Consider the following 13,385-nt stretch of genomic DNA (forward strand, 5'->3'; position numbering starts at 1 on the left):
ATCCTGAGCTGGTAGGCAAAGACTAGGCACTCGATCAAAAAAAGGTAATGCTGTCTTCTGGAACATTACCACTACGCAGCTGGCTAGAAGTCTATCCATCATACTGCAGTCTTGATGAGCTCTCAAAAGAGACAGTTTACTGCTATATTATAAGCTCCTGGGCCTCTAGTATAAATAGTGGAGCTGGAGTTATTTTTCCTTGATGGTTTAAAAAAAAAAAAAAAAAGCTGTAAGGCCTGCAAGGCCTAAGGTAGTAAGGTAGCAGCAGCAGGATGAAATCAATGCAGCACTGCCAGAGAAAGACTACTTCTTCCCCCTTCCCACCTCCCCATCCACAGGCATTGTCTCACCATGGGCCCCAGATACCCTCCAGGATATCAGCAGAGTCCCAGTACTTTGATATTAAAACTGGTTCAAACCTAAGGCATGGAGATGATGACTGCAAAGGAAGAGAAGAGATAAAGGTGCTGTGTCAGTTGGGGCATGAGATACAGGACCAAACCCGGCTGCTGCTTCCTTACACCAAGACTATGAAAAAATGCTCCAAACAGGGAAAATCTGGAGGCTGAGGATAGAGACTTATTCCCCAAAAAAAGACAACAACACTGCCTACAGGGTAGCCCTTCACCAGGCAGCAATGCAGCGATGCTGCAGTATAGCAGCATGGGAGAGTCCAGTGGAGAGGACACGCTGGTGTGAGATGACTGGGAATACCACCTGCCCTCCATGTAGGGAGTTGCTCTGTCTTATAAATGTTATTTGTAAACTGAAGGACAAACAAAAAAACTGAGCCAACAAACCACCCTCTCCAACAAGCATGTGCAATCCCTTCAGTGCGATGGCAGTACCACAGAATCATTGAATGGTTTGGGTTGGAAGGGACCTTCAAAGGTCATCTAGTCCAACCTCCCTGCAATGAGCAGGGACATGTTCAACTAGATCAGGTTGCTCAGAGCCCCGTCCAACCTGACCTGGAATGTTTCCATGGATGGGGCATCTATCACCTCTCTGGGCAACCTGTTCCAGTGTTTCACCACCCTCATTGTAAAATACGTCTTCCTTACATCTAGTCAGAATCTACCCTCTTTTAGTTTAAAGCCATTACTCGTTGTCCTATTGCTACAGGCCCTGCTAAAAAATTTATCCACATCTTTCTTATAAGCACCCTGTCGTCATTTCAGCCCAGCCAGTAACAAAGCACCACGCAGCCACTCGCTCACTCCTCCCTCTCCAGCTCTGGTGGGATGAGGAGAAAATATAAAGAAAACTCGTGGGTCGAGACAAAGACAGGGAGGGATCACTCACCAATTATAGTCACGGGCAAAAACCAGACTCAACTTGGGGAAAAACCAAAATCAGTTTAAAATACTACCAATCAAATCAAAACAAGGAACAAGGATAATGAGAAGTAAAACCAAACCTGAGAACAGCTTCCCCCCACCCCTCCCTCCTTCCCGCCTCAACTCCACTCCTGGTTCTCTCCACCTTTTCCCCCCGGCAGCGGGGAATGGGGGCTGGGGTCGGTTCCTCACCCCTTGTCTCTGCCGCTCCTTCCTCCTCAGGGGGAGGAGGACTCCTCACTCGTCCCCTGCTCCGCCGTGGGGTCCCTCCCACGGGAGACAATCCTCCATGAACTTCTCCAGTGTGAGTCCTTTCCCCAGGCCTCAGTCCTTCAGTCACAGCCTGCTCCAGCAGGCACTTCCCCACAGAGCGGCAGCCATCTTGTGGGGCAGCCATCTTGGGGGGCATCCATCCCCCTGCTCCGGCGTGGGCTCCTCTCTCCCCGGGCTGCAGGTGGGCATCTGCTCCCCCGCTCCCCTCCATGGGCTGGGGGGGGACAGCCTGCCATCTCCCCACAGGCTGCAGGGGCATCCCCTCCTCCCTGCCTTCCTCACTGACCTCGGTATCTGCAGAGGGGTTCCTCTCACATCCCAATCCCCTCACTCACTGCAGGTTCCCCTTCTTAAATCTGTTCTCCCACAGGTGTTACCACCGTCACTGATGGGCTCAGCCTGGGCCAGAGGCGGGTCCAGCTCGGAGCCGGGGAACCTTCTAGCAGCTTCTCACAGGAGCCACCCCTGCAGCCCCTCCCCTGCTACCAAAAACCCCGCCACACAAACCCAAAACACCCCCTTTAAGTACTGAAAGGCTGCAATAAGGTCTCCCCAAAGGCTGCTTTTCTCCAGACTGAACAGCCCCAACTCTCTCAGCATTTCCTCATAGCAGAAGTATTCCAGCCCTCTGACCATTTTAGTGGCCCTCCTCCGGACTCACTCCAACAGGTCCATGTCTTTCCTGTACTGAGAAAGATGCTGGGGTGTAAGGCTGGATGACATGAGGTGCTCCATCCTGGGCTTGGATACTGTGCTGGTTTTGGCTGGGATAGAGTTGATTTTCTTCACAGCAGCTAGTATGGGGCTATGTTTCAGACTTGTGATGAACACACTGTTGATAATACAGGGATGTTTTCGTTACTGCTGAGCAGTGCTTACACAGAGCCAAGGGCTTTTTTGCTTCTCACCCCACCACCAAGTAGGCTGGGGGGGCACAAGAAGTTGGGAGGGGACACAGCTGGGACAGCTGACCCCAACTGACCCAAGGGATATTCCAGACCATAGGACGTCATGCTCAGCATATAGAGCTGGGGGAAGAAGAAGGAAAAGGGGAACATTCGGAGTGATGGCGGCTGTCTTCCCAAGTAACTGTTATGTGTGATGGAGCCCTGCTTTCCTGGAGATGGCTGAACACCTGCCTGCCCATGGGGAGTAGTGAATAAACTCCTTGTTTTGCTTTGCTTCAGTGAAGCTTTTGCTTTACCTATTAAACTGTTTTTATCTCAACCCATGAGTTTTCTCACTTTTACCCTTCCAATTCTCTCCCCCATCCCACCCAGGGCAGTGAGCGAGTGGGTGTGTGGGGCTTAGTTGCTGGCTGGGGTTAAACCATGACAGTCCATTTCTGGCACCCAATGTGGGCCTTAAAGGGTTCAAGATAATGACAGATTTGCTTGGAATGCGCTAGATCGAATTTATAGCTGTTATTGCTGTTTAGCTATTAATTGGCAGGCTCCTGTGCTTGCCACGGGGCTTGCTTGCCTTACTGTATATTGGAGTCTAGTGCTCGTTAGTAGCTGCTTTTTCTTTCGCTGTTGCTGTACTGCTGTAGTGCTTATCATCTTACTCTGCTGTGCCTGGGAACATTTTGATAACAGCAATGGTGATGCGCCTGGGCTGGCAGATGGCCAGGGCATCGCTGCTGTTTCTGTGCTGCTGTAATGGACAGGCTGGAACTGCAGTGTGAACTCGAGTTGAAGGGACTGTGACCTGTGGATGAGCCCACGCAGGAGCAGGACACCCCGAAGCATCTGTGGCCGTGGTTGTGTCTGTGCCACAGCAGGTATACCTCTGAAGGGATTGTGGCCCAAGGATAAATCCATGTTGGAGAAGGTACACCTTGAAGCATTAGTGGCTGTGCATGAGGCTATGCTGGAGCCCCTTGAAGTGTGTGGCCATGGGTAAGCCCACGACAGAGCAGGTACACTCCTGGAAGGACTGCAGCCATGGGTAAGGTCAAGTTGGAGCAGGTTTACTTCTGAAGGGACTGTGGCTGTGGGTAAGGCCACGCTGGAGCAGGTATAGCTCTGAAGGCATTGTGGCCCATGGAGAAAACCACGCTGGAACAGGTACACCTCAAAGCGACTGTAGCTGTGGATAAGTCTCTGCGGCAGCAGGTATGCCCCTGGAGAAACTGGTGCATAGATAAGGCTCCACTCGGAGCAGGTACACCCCTAAGGGACTGCAGTCTGTAGATAAGTCCAAGCCGGAGCATGGGCAAGGCGAGGACTTCATTGCAACGTTAAACCCTAAGGCCTTCAATCCAAACCTATGGTAGCCAACCTGCGATAGCCCAAGTAGCCAGAGAGAGGATGAGTGCCTGTATTTGTGTGTGCATCGAGGAGACAGAAAATGAAGTAAACGAGAAGGAAAGTTAAAAGAAGCCATCTGCGAACCAAGGATTTCCAAGACAACACCACAACAATGGATCCTGTCAAGCATAAAAAACTATAAGCATCACAAAAATGTAATCTATGATGTCTTGATGGAAGTTCTTTGCAACCACTAAACACTACAAGGAACAGATGAAGATTGACTTGGGGAGTCTGCAATGGACTTGGGAACAAATCTTGCCTCTCCCAGGTCTCAGCTTAGCCCACAACTACCACAGTAACACAACCTCCATTGCAAAATGCAACCCAAGATCTAGCAAGACCCTTACCTGGGAAAATAAGGGCACATAAAAGACAGTTACAGGAAAATCTGTGGGCAGGGATAACTCCTTATCTTATTTTCTTTACCTCCCAGCGTGGCTACAGATTAAGACTGCTGTAAGCAGGGAAGTGGGACAACGAAACGGCTTGAAGAACTGCCTCTGTACAGAGGTTGATCCTGAGCCATCCTGTCTTTTTAGAGATATGCAAGTGGAAGCATTTGCTGCCACAACTTCCCCAAGGCCACATACAACAAACGTGGAGTAAAAGTCTACACCATGTTGTAAAATGACTTGATTACAACTGGGCAAGTGTTTCTTTGGCAAACAGTGAATGCATCTATTTTTTCCCCCAACAGAGTGCTGTGAAAGGGGGAGAGAAGGAAGGCTTTTAGAGCACTCCAAATGTTTCATGTTGATTTATAATTTTCAAAGCATGCTTCCATTTTAAAACTTTTTCTCCCTGTAAGGGAAAAAAAAAAAAGAAAGAACTGAAAAAGAAATATTTTGGTTTCGTTTAAACAACCTTTTTAGAAACAACCACCTCCCACCCCATCCTACTAAGCCATTGAAATATCCCTTATTCACACAGCTCTGGAACCACACTCCTACCGCACAGTAAATATATTTACAGGAAAATTTAACAGCAGATCTAAATACCTTTAATTTGATTGGCAATAAAAGCATTTCCCTCCCCATCCCCATGGCACCTCCCAAGTCTTTTGTCTACTGCTCCTCAGGGAGACTTGTCCAATTTACTGTGAAAGCAGTTTGTACAAATTGGAACAAGCACTGCCTGACATGCTAGATACAGAAAAAATTAAAAAAAATAAAAGAAGAAAAAAAAAGAAAAATATTTTATCACAGCTTTATCCTCATCACCTAAAATACAAATGAAGGAACAACCACGCCTAAGCCAGACTAAAAGGACATCCATCCTGCCAGAGGCATGAATTTGTATTTTAATGACATGCAACTACTTCTTGCTTTGTATATCCTGTAGAAGTCAGTCATGCAGTGAATATAATAGTAGGATGTAGGATCTCAAGGAAAGGGTTAGTCCATGTTTCTTGGATTGGGAAAGATACTGGCAGGCAAAATTATTTAAAGAGTTCCCCTATACACATCAGTCTCCATTTAGAAGGACATTCAGATAGCCAGCATAATTAGTAGTAAGAATGAAAGGTAAGGTTTCAGCATGGAAGAAATAGGTTAGAGAGTACTTCAAACAAGTTAGATTTTTTTTAAAGTTGAGTTTGACTGAGAAAGACATGAGCATACTGGAAAGAAAAGGAAAAGGAGGACAGATGGATATATTGGAGCGAATCCAGCAAAGGGTCATGAAGATGATTAAGGGATGGGAGCATGTGATACATGAGAAGAGGCTGAAGGAGCTGGGTCTGTTCAGCCTGGAGAAGGGAAGGCTGAGGTGGGGTTTATTAATGAGTATAAATGTCTGATGGGAGGAAGCAAACATAATGGACCCAGACTCTTCTCATTGGTGCTCACTGACAGGACAAGAGGCGATGGGGATGAACTGAAATACCGGAAATTCCACTTAAAAAAGAAAAAAAGCTGTTTGTTTGGTTTGGTTTTTTTTTTTTTTTATGGTGAGGATGGTCAAACACTGGCACAGGTTGTGCAGAGAACTTGTGGAGTCCCTATCCTTGGAGATATTCAAGCCTTGACTGAACATGGGCCTGAGCAACTGGCTCTAGGTGATCCTGCTCTGAGGAGGGGGGTCGGACAAGATGACTTCCAGAGGCTCCTTCCCACCTCAGTGGCTCTAGGATTCAGCGATTTTCCTACTATGATACATGAAGCAGTGCCTGAAACAGCTTGAGAGCCATTCATGGCGCCCTTGGCTGACTGGAGGACCCTTACTGTGCCTATTTACTAAATGGGTGGAGAAAAGAGGAGTACGAAAATTGTGACGCATAACCTTCATTTCTGTCTCCTGCAAAAATACTGGAATAAATTCACTGCAAGTATCTGATGGTAAAAAACAGAGTAACAACCAGCATGCATCTGGCAACAGGTCATATCAAACCAATGTTAACTTCTTTATGCAACAAGTTAGCAGGCAGTGGAGTTAGCACAAATACAGCAGATATTACAGCTTTATGCTATTGGGGGTTTCCTTGCATGGTGTAAGAGATGGATTGGAGGTGCAGGTGAATTTTTTCTAATTAGAAAAATGCACCCAGTGGACTATTATCATAACCAAAGAAGAAACTGTGTGGGGTCCACCAAACTCTGCTCTCTCCATTTGTATTCTGAGCAGTGAGCTGGGTGATGGAACAGGGATTAGCCTTATTAAACGCACACACAACACCAAACAGGGAGGTTATATGAAAACTTCAGCATTCAGAACAATACTAACAAACCAGAAGTGATGTTGATGTTTGACAAAGAAAATAAGACGTTACATAATTTGGGTCAACTCCAAGGACCTGAACTGAGAAGCAGCAAACGTGCATGAACAGATGATGGGGAACAACTGGCCAGTGCTGCAGAGAATAACAGAATCACAGAATCATTTAGGTTGGAAAAGACCTTTAAGATCATCAAGTCCAATCGTTAACCTAACATGGCCAAGTCCACCACTAAACCATGTCCCTAAGCACCACGTCTACATGTCTTTTAAATACCTCCAGGGATGGTGACTTAACCACTTTCCTGGGCAGCCTGTTCCAATGCTTGAGAACCCTTTCGGGGAAGGAATTTTTCCTAATATCCAATCTAAACCTCCCTTGGAACAGCTTGAAGCCATTTCCTCATGTCCAATCACTTGTTACTTGGGAAAAGACACTGATGCCCGCCTCGCTACAACCTCCTTTCAGGTAGTTGTAGAGAGCGATAAGGCCTCCCCTCAGCCTCCTTTTCTGCAGACTAAACCACCCCAGTTCCCTCAGCCACTCCTCCTAGGACTTGTGCTCTAAACCCTTCAGTAGCTTCGTTGTTCTTCTTTGGACGCGCTCCAGTACCTCCATGTCTTTCTTGTAGTGAGGGGCCCAAAACCGAACACAGTATTCGAGGTGCAGCCTCACCAGTGCCAAGTACAGGGGGACGATCACTGCCCTGCTCCTGCTGGCCACACTATTTCTGATACAGGCCAGGATGCCGTTGGCCTTCTTGGCCACCTGGGCACACTGCTGGCTCATATTCAGCCGGCTGTGGACCAACACCCCCAGGTCTTTCTCTGCCGGGCAGCTTTCCAGCCACCCAAGCCTGTGGTGTTACATGGGGTTCTTGCGACCCAAGTGCAGGACCCGGTACTTGGCCTTGTTGAATCTTGTACAGTTGGCCTTGGCTTATCAATCCAGCCTGTCCAGATCCCTCCATAGAGCCTTCCTTCCCTCAAGCAGATCAACACTCCCACCCAGCTTGGTGTCTTCTGCAAACTTAACTGCGGGTGCACTCGATCCCCTCGCCCAGATCATTTATAAAGATACCAAACAGAACTGTCCCTAATACTGAGCCCTGGGGAACACCACTTGTGACCGCCAACGAACTGGATTTAACTCCATTCACCACCACTCTTTGGGCTCGGCCATCCAGCCAGCTTTTTACCTGGTGAAGAGTATGCCTGTCCAAGCCATGAGCAGCCAGTTTGTCCAGGAGAATTCTCTGGGAAATGGTGTCAAAGTCTTTACTAAAGTCCAGGTAGACAACATCCACAGCCCTTCCCTCATCCACTAAGCGGGTCACCTGGTCATAGAAGGAGATCAGGTTAGTCAAGCAGGACCTGACTCTCATAAACCCATGCTGACTGGGCCTGATCACCTGGTTGTCCTGTACATGCCACGTGATCGCACTCAAGATGATGTGGTCCATAACCTTCCCCAGCACCGAGCTCAGGCTGACAGGCCTGTAGTTCCCTGGATCTTCCTTCTGGCCCTTCTTGTAGATGGTGTCACATTTGCTAACCTCCAGACAACTGGGTCCTCCCCAGTTAGCCAGGACTGCTGATAAATGATGGAAAGTGGCTTGGTGAGCACTTCTGCCAGCTCCCTCAGTACCCTTGGGTGGATCCCATCCGGCCCCATAGACTTTTATGTGTCTAAGTGGTGTAGCAGGTCACTAACCACTTCCCCTTGGATTATGGGGGCTTCATTCTACTCCCTGTCCCTGTCTTCCAGCTCAGGGGGCTCGGTACCCCAAGAACAATTGGTCTTACTATTAAAGACTGAGGCAAAGAAGGAATTAAGTACCTCAGCCTTTTCCTCATCCTTTGCCACTATGTTTACCCCTGCATCCAATAAAGGATGGAGATTCTCCTTAGCCCTCCTTTTCTTGCTAAGGTATTTATAGAAACAGTTTTTATTGCCTTTTACAGCAGTAGCCAGATTAATTTCTAGCTGGGCTTTGGCTCTTCTAATTTTCTCCATGCATAACCTCACGACACCTTTGTAGTGTGTCAACTTCTGAGTTGTCTGCCCCTTCTTCCAACTCTCTTTTTTTCCCTGACTTCCAGCCAAAGCTCTGTTTAGCCAGGCCAGTCTTCTTCCCTGCCAGCTTGTCTTTCAGCACATCGGGACGGCCTGCTCCTGCGCCTTTAAAATTTCCTTCTTGAAGAATGTCCAGCCTTCCTGGACTCCTTTGCCCTTCGGGACTGCCTCCCAAGGGACTCTGTCAGCCAGGCTCCTAAACAGGCTGAAGTCTGCCCTCCAGAAGTCCAAGGTGGCAGTTCTGCTAACCCCCCTCCTTACTTCTCTGAGAATTGACCTCTATCATTTTATGATCGCTACGCCCAAGATGGCCTCCAAGGATGGAGGGATGCTATAGACTGCAAGCTGAACATAAATCCGCAATGACGTTTCCTGTAAAAGTGGCAGACATTATCATGGGATGTATAAATAGGATTACAATCTTCTAGACAGGTGAAGTAAACCTTTTGCTTGACCCCGCACTGCAGAGTCCTCAGCTGTAGGCAACAACCTCTAGCAAAGATTTTGCCAGAGACTGAAGAGAGTCTACGGGGAACTTGGAGAATGACAAGAGGTCAAGAAAACACGACCTGCTAGGAAAGACTGAGTAAATGGGGTTGCTTTGCACATAGAAGGGAAGATTGATGGGAAAACTTAAGCCTTCAAATCTGTGCAAAGCTGCTGCAAAAAGAAAGAGAGGAAAACATTCTCTTCATTTGTGTTGGACGAGACAAGGGAATAGCTCTAAACTAAAGCAGGAAAGATGAAGTGAGACATTGGGAGAGCCTACATGCAAGGACAAAGCACCTCTGGGAACAGGCAATGTGGGGATGGTCTTCTTACACCTGGAGATGATAAGAGCAGCCAATGCTGGTCAGGGACCAATACCGCATCCAGTCCTCTTTAACATCTTCATTAATGATCTGGATGATGAGGCAGAGTGTATCCTCAGCACGTTTGTTGATGACACCAAACTCGGAGGAGTGGCTGATACACCAGAGGCTCGTGCTGCCATCCAGAGGGACCTGAACAGGCTGGAGAAATGGGCCATCACAGAACAGTTGAGGAGACCATCTGGGCCAACTGCCCCAGCTCAAAGCAGGATCATTTAGAGCAGGTTGCCTAGGATTGTGTCCAGTTGGGTTTTAAATATCTTCAAGGATGGAGACTACACAACCCCTCTGGGAAACCTCTGGCATTTGACATCCATAAACTGGAGTCCCTCCTTGGTATCTAACCAGCCATATTATCAAAGTGCAGTGGTGGCTGTTTATGGGATGGGAGGAAGAGGTCACATAGGCAATGATGTGATCTATTGCAAAAGTGGTTGCAGATACAGAACTTCCAGACTCACAAACAACTTCCAGTCTTGCATTTGCATGCATCCCAGGCTAAGCATTCACTCTTTTCAGGACAGGTCCATCACATTGTAGGGAGGACCTCCAGATTCCTCAGAAAAGAGAATTAGGAACTTGGCTGTGGATTCAGTGGGACCTTCTGGCAGGCTAACAGCCAGCTGAAGCCAAGACCAGGCATCCAGGTGAATTCTTTGCCCTGAATTTCACAGTGAGCTGTTGGTGCTGCTGGACTCCTCACCAGGATTTCTCCTGCCTGGGGAATGGCACTGCTACCACAAAGCAGACTGTTTCTGTTTACTGTTCAGTTCTGTTTACTGTTTCAAAAGGACAGTTTGGATAATAATTACCTGCCATTAATGAATGCAGGGGGTGGTGAGAGCAATGGCACTCTTCTATTCTATTCCCAGCTCTACCACTATTTTGCTGATGGAAACGTGCCTTCACTGAGGGCTTCAGAAGTGATTAGCGATGATGACACCTCCATTTCTGGATGAACAACTAGAGTTACAATTTTCCGAGGTTTTTAACCCAGATAAAATCCTTGTACCAACCAGCCTGACCTTCATAAAGAGAGAGCAGATCATTTCACACAAATCATCTTTACGCATCAACCCCTACAGTTTCTGGTCAGACCAGGTCACCTCTTTCCATAAGAGCCTCTCAGAGGCTCCAGTTAATGAAGGATCAGCCCCAGCCATTCCATTAAGAAAGCTGTGCCTTCTCAACTCTTGAACTTCGCTGTTTGATCTCTGTTGCCTCTTAACCTTCCCTCAGATGAACTAAACAGATTGACTCCCCCTTTCATTTCTCACTAGGAAACTTGTTTACAAGCACACACCAATGTCCTGGTTAAACCACGAAAACAAATCACAATAAGTGAGAATACTCAGCATTTTCTTGCTTGCCACAGCGCTGCCTCCATTTCCCTGCCTGTAAAATGGACAGACAGATACAGAGCCCTCCTATTTGCAGAGTACCAGGATTAACTTGGTTAATATGGAAGATTTTGAAGCCGTGAGATGAAAGGGCGTATTTGCAAAGTGTGCTGCTTTTCCAAATCCCCTCTAACAGTTTGTTCCCCAGACTAGACTCTGTCATTTGTGTCACAGACATGCCGCTTTTTAGCTTCCCTTCTCAGGGTTCTTCTCAATTATTAAAAACAAAACTCAATAAACCTTTATGCTGCTCACCTGGAAAAATACCTCTTTCCTCTTTCTCAGAGAGCCTGAATTTATGAACAAGCTCTGCTGTTGATGCACCTTTTTTTTTTTTAAATCAATGGTTTTAACATTGAGTTGGTGTAATTGCACAAATCCCCAAGTGCTCGCTGAGCCTCGTAACACAACTGCCAGAGGTCAATCAGAATAGCTGCAGGGGATGACTTTCTTCCTTTTCAGTCTTTGTCTTTGAGGTAATTTATGCTCCTCTGGATCTTTTTCTGATGTTTGTAATATTAACGTCATGTTCTTGGGTGGCTTTGGGCAGGCAAGGCAAGGAAGCAGTGCTCAGCAGCTGAAGAAATGACTGGCAGGAGAGCGGTCCAGGAGCAATGCCCTGCACACAGCAGGGCTGGGGATGCAGCAATACAGATTCGTCCTCCCACTTTGCTTCCCAATTAAGTTTTAATGCTGATGGAAGGTCCTTGGAGAGTGAAGTCATCTCTGTCCCCATGGCCTGAGGAGCACACTGTCTAGCCTAGGTTGACATGGCACAAAATATGGTGGCAACAACAACAACAAAAAAAGCCCAGGACATTATATCTATAATCAGACCTTGTACAAATTGAATTCTGAATTCCAGAAACTTCTAGAGACACATATGTAGTACTTGACAGGTACAACGTCACTTATGACTGTAAACAACCTGATTCAACACACTGAAGCACGCTCTTGTCTATCCTCCTCCAGCTGAAGTGTACTACAGACCGAAGCAAACGCCCACAGCCTTAAGGCATCGTGGAGTAGTTGCAAAGTAAAAACAGCACAGATTATCTCAGAAATGAGCTGCTTCTGCTATTCTGGAGATTTGCTAAGAAACAATGAGAAAAATTCTCTTTTCGCATTCTTCCTCATCAAAGCCTTATTTCAGGAAAGCATCTGATCACTTTCTAACAGATTTAGTTTTTCTCCCCTGCAGTATAGCTGCCATTGTCGACATCTCCAGGAGCAGAACACTTTGTCTCAGGAACAGATACTATCAGGATAGGCTGTGAAGTCCGATAGCGAGACAAGACATCCATGACATTTTATGGAGATATATACTGAGCCACAAATAGAGACAGTTGGTTGGCTGTGCTTCTAATTGGGATGACACTAAGAGCTCTGGCTGGCCTCAGCGCACTTGATCGCAACCTTCACTTAATCTCGTTTTTCCACCAGCTCAGCAACACGACGCAAACCCAAACATGAACAGCTTCTGTCTAACCCCTTCTTTAATCAGTCAGTCATTCCCAAGGTTTGCAGCTAACAGCACCCATCAGGTACACTAGACCCTTTCTTGTCAATCACAAGGCACCTCCAGCCCCACCAAGCTTGTGAAGGCTCCATCTAAGACCTCCTATTGATGTTAGAGGACTTAAGATCTGATGGACTGTCATGCAACACAAAGGGGAAAGAAATCATAAACAACAGAGATGGGAAGGAATGAATGCCTGCAAATCATCTGTATACATTTCACGTTACACAAATGTCCGCGTATCAGACACGAAGAACAGAGGTAAGGCAAGCAGTCTGGAAGCCTGTTGTGCTCCTTTCATGTCAGTCCCAGTTGCCACTTCAATACACAGACATTTCTTCCCCATTGACCTGACCGCATGTCTTCTCACAAAAGAACTGAAGACAGTCTTCAAATCCTGCTAAGTGGCATCAGAGACAGGTTGGCCTTAGGCAGATGCCAAGAATAAGGACTAGATATATTTTGTTTAGCTTGGGAATCTCAGATTCATAGACCCCCCATTTAAGCTGTATAAACTTCTTGAGAGAAAAAGTAGCTATTTAGGGCTGCTAGAAAAAGTCTTCCGTCAAAAGGATCACAGATGCCATGGAAAGATGGATGCCTTCCATCTTCAAACCACAAGGCAGCACATACTGAAACAGTTGGGTTCCCAAAAGCAGCAGCCGAGTGTGATAAATGACAAAGTGATTGCACTAGCAAGGTCAACCCTCAGGACCCAAATATCTTTTCACCTGGAGAAGCAATCAGGCTTCCTTGATACTGAGGTATTTAGATCAAGAGAAAAGAAGGAAGACTGTCTTTGGTAGACCAAAGATGTTTTGGAGCCTACCGCTACCGAGTTGTATGTAACACTTTCTATTGTTCAACTCCAGGCTAT

At 46.9% G+C, this 13,385-nt stretch overlaps 1 protein-coding gene across 6 annotated transcripts in view; it reads right to left on the reverse strand.

Annotated features, from left to right (window-relative positions):
* TSNARE1 (t-SNARE domain containing 1) overlaps positions 1–13,385 on the reverse strand; it is a 491,728-nt gene that overhangs the window by 379,431 nt on the left and 98,912 nt on the right. The window lies entirely within an intron of this gene.

Source organism: Harpia harpyja, chromosome 5, assembly GCF_026419915.1.
Source record: "Harpia harpyja isolate bHarHar1 chromosome 5, bHarHar1 primary haplotype, whole genome shotgun sequence".
Lineage (NCBI taxonomy): Eukaryota > Metazoa > Chordata > Aves > Accipitriformes > Accipitridae > Harpia > Harpia harpyja.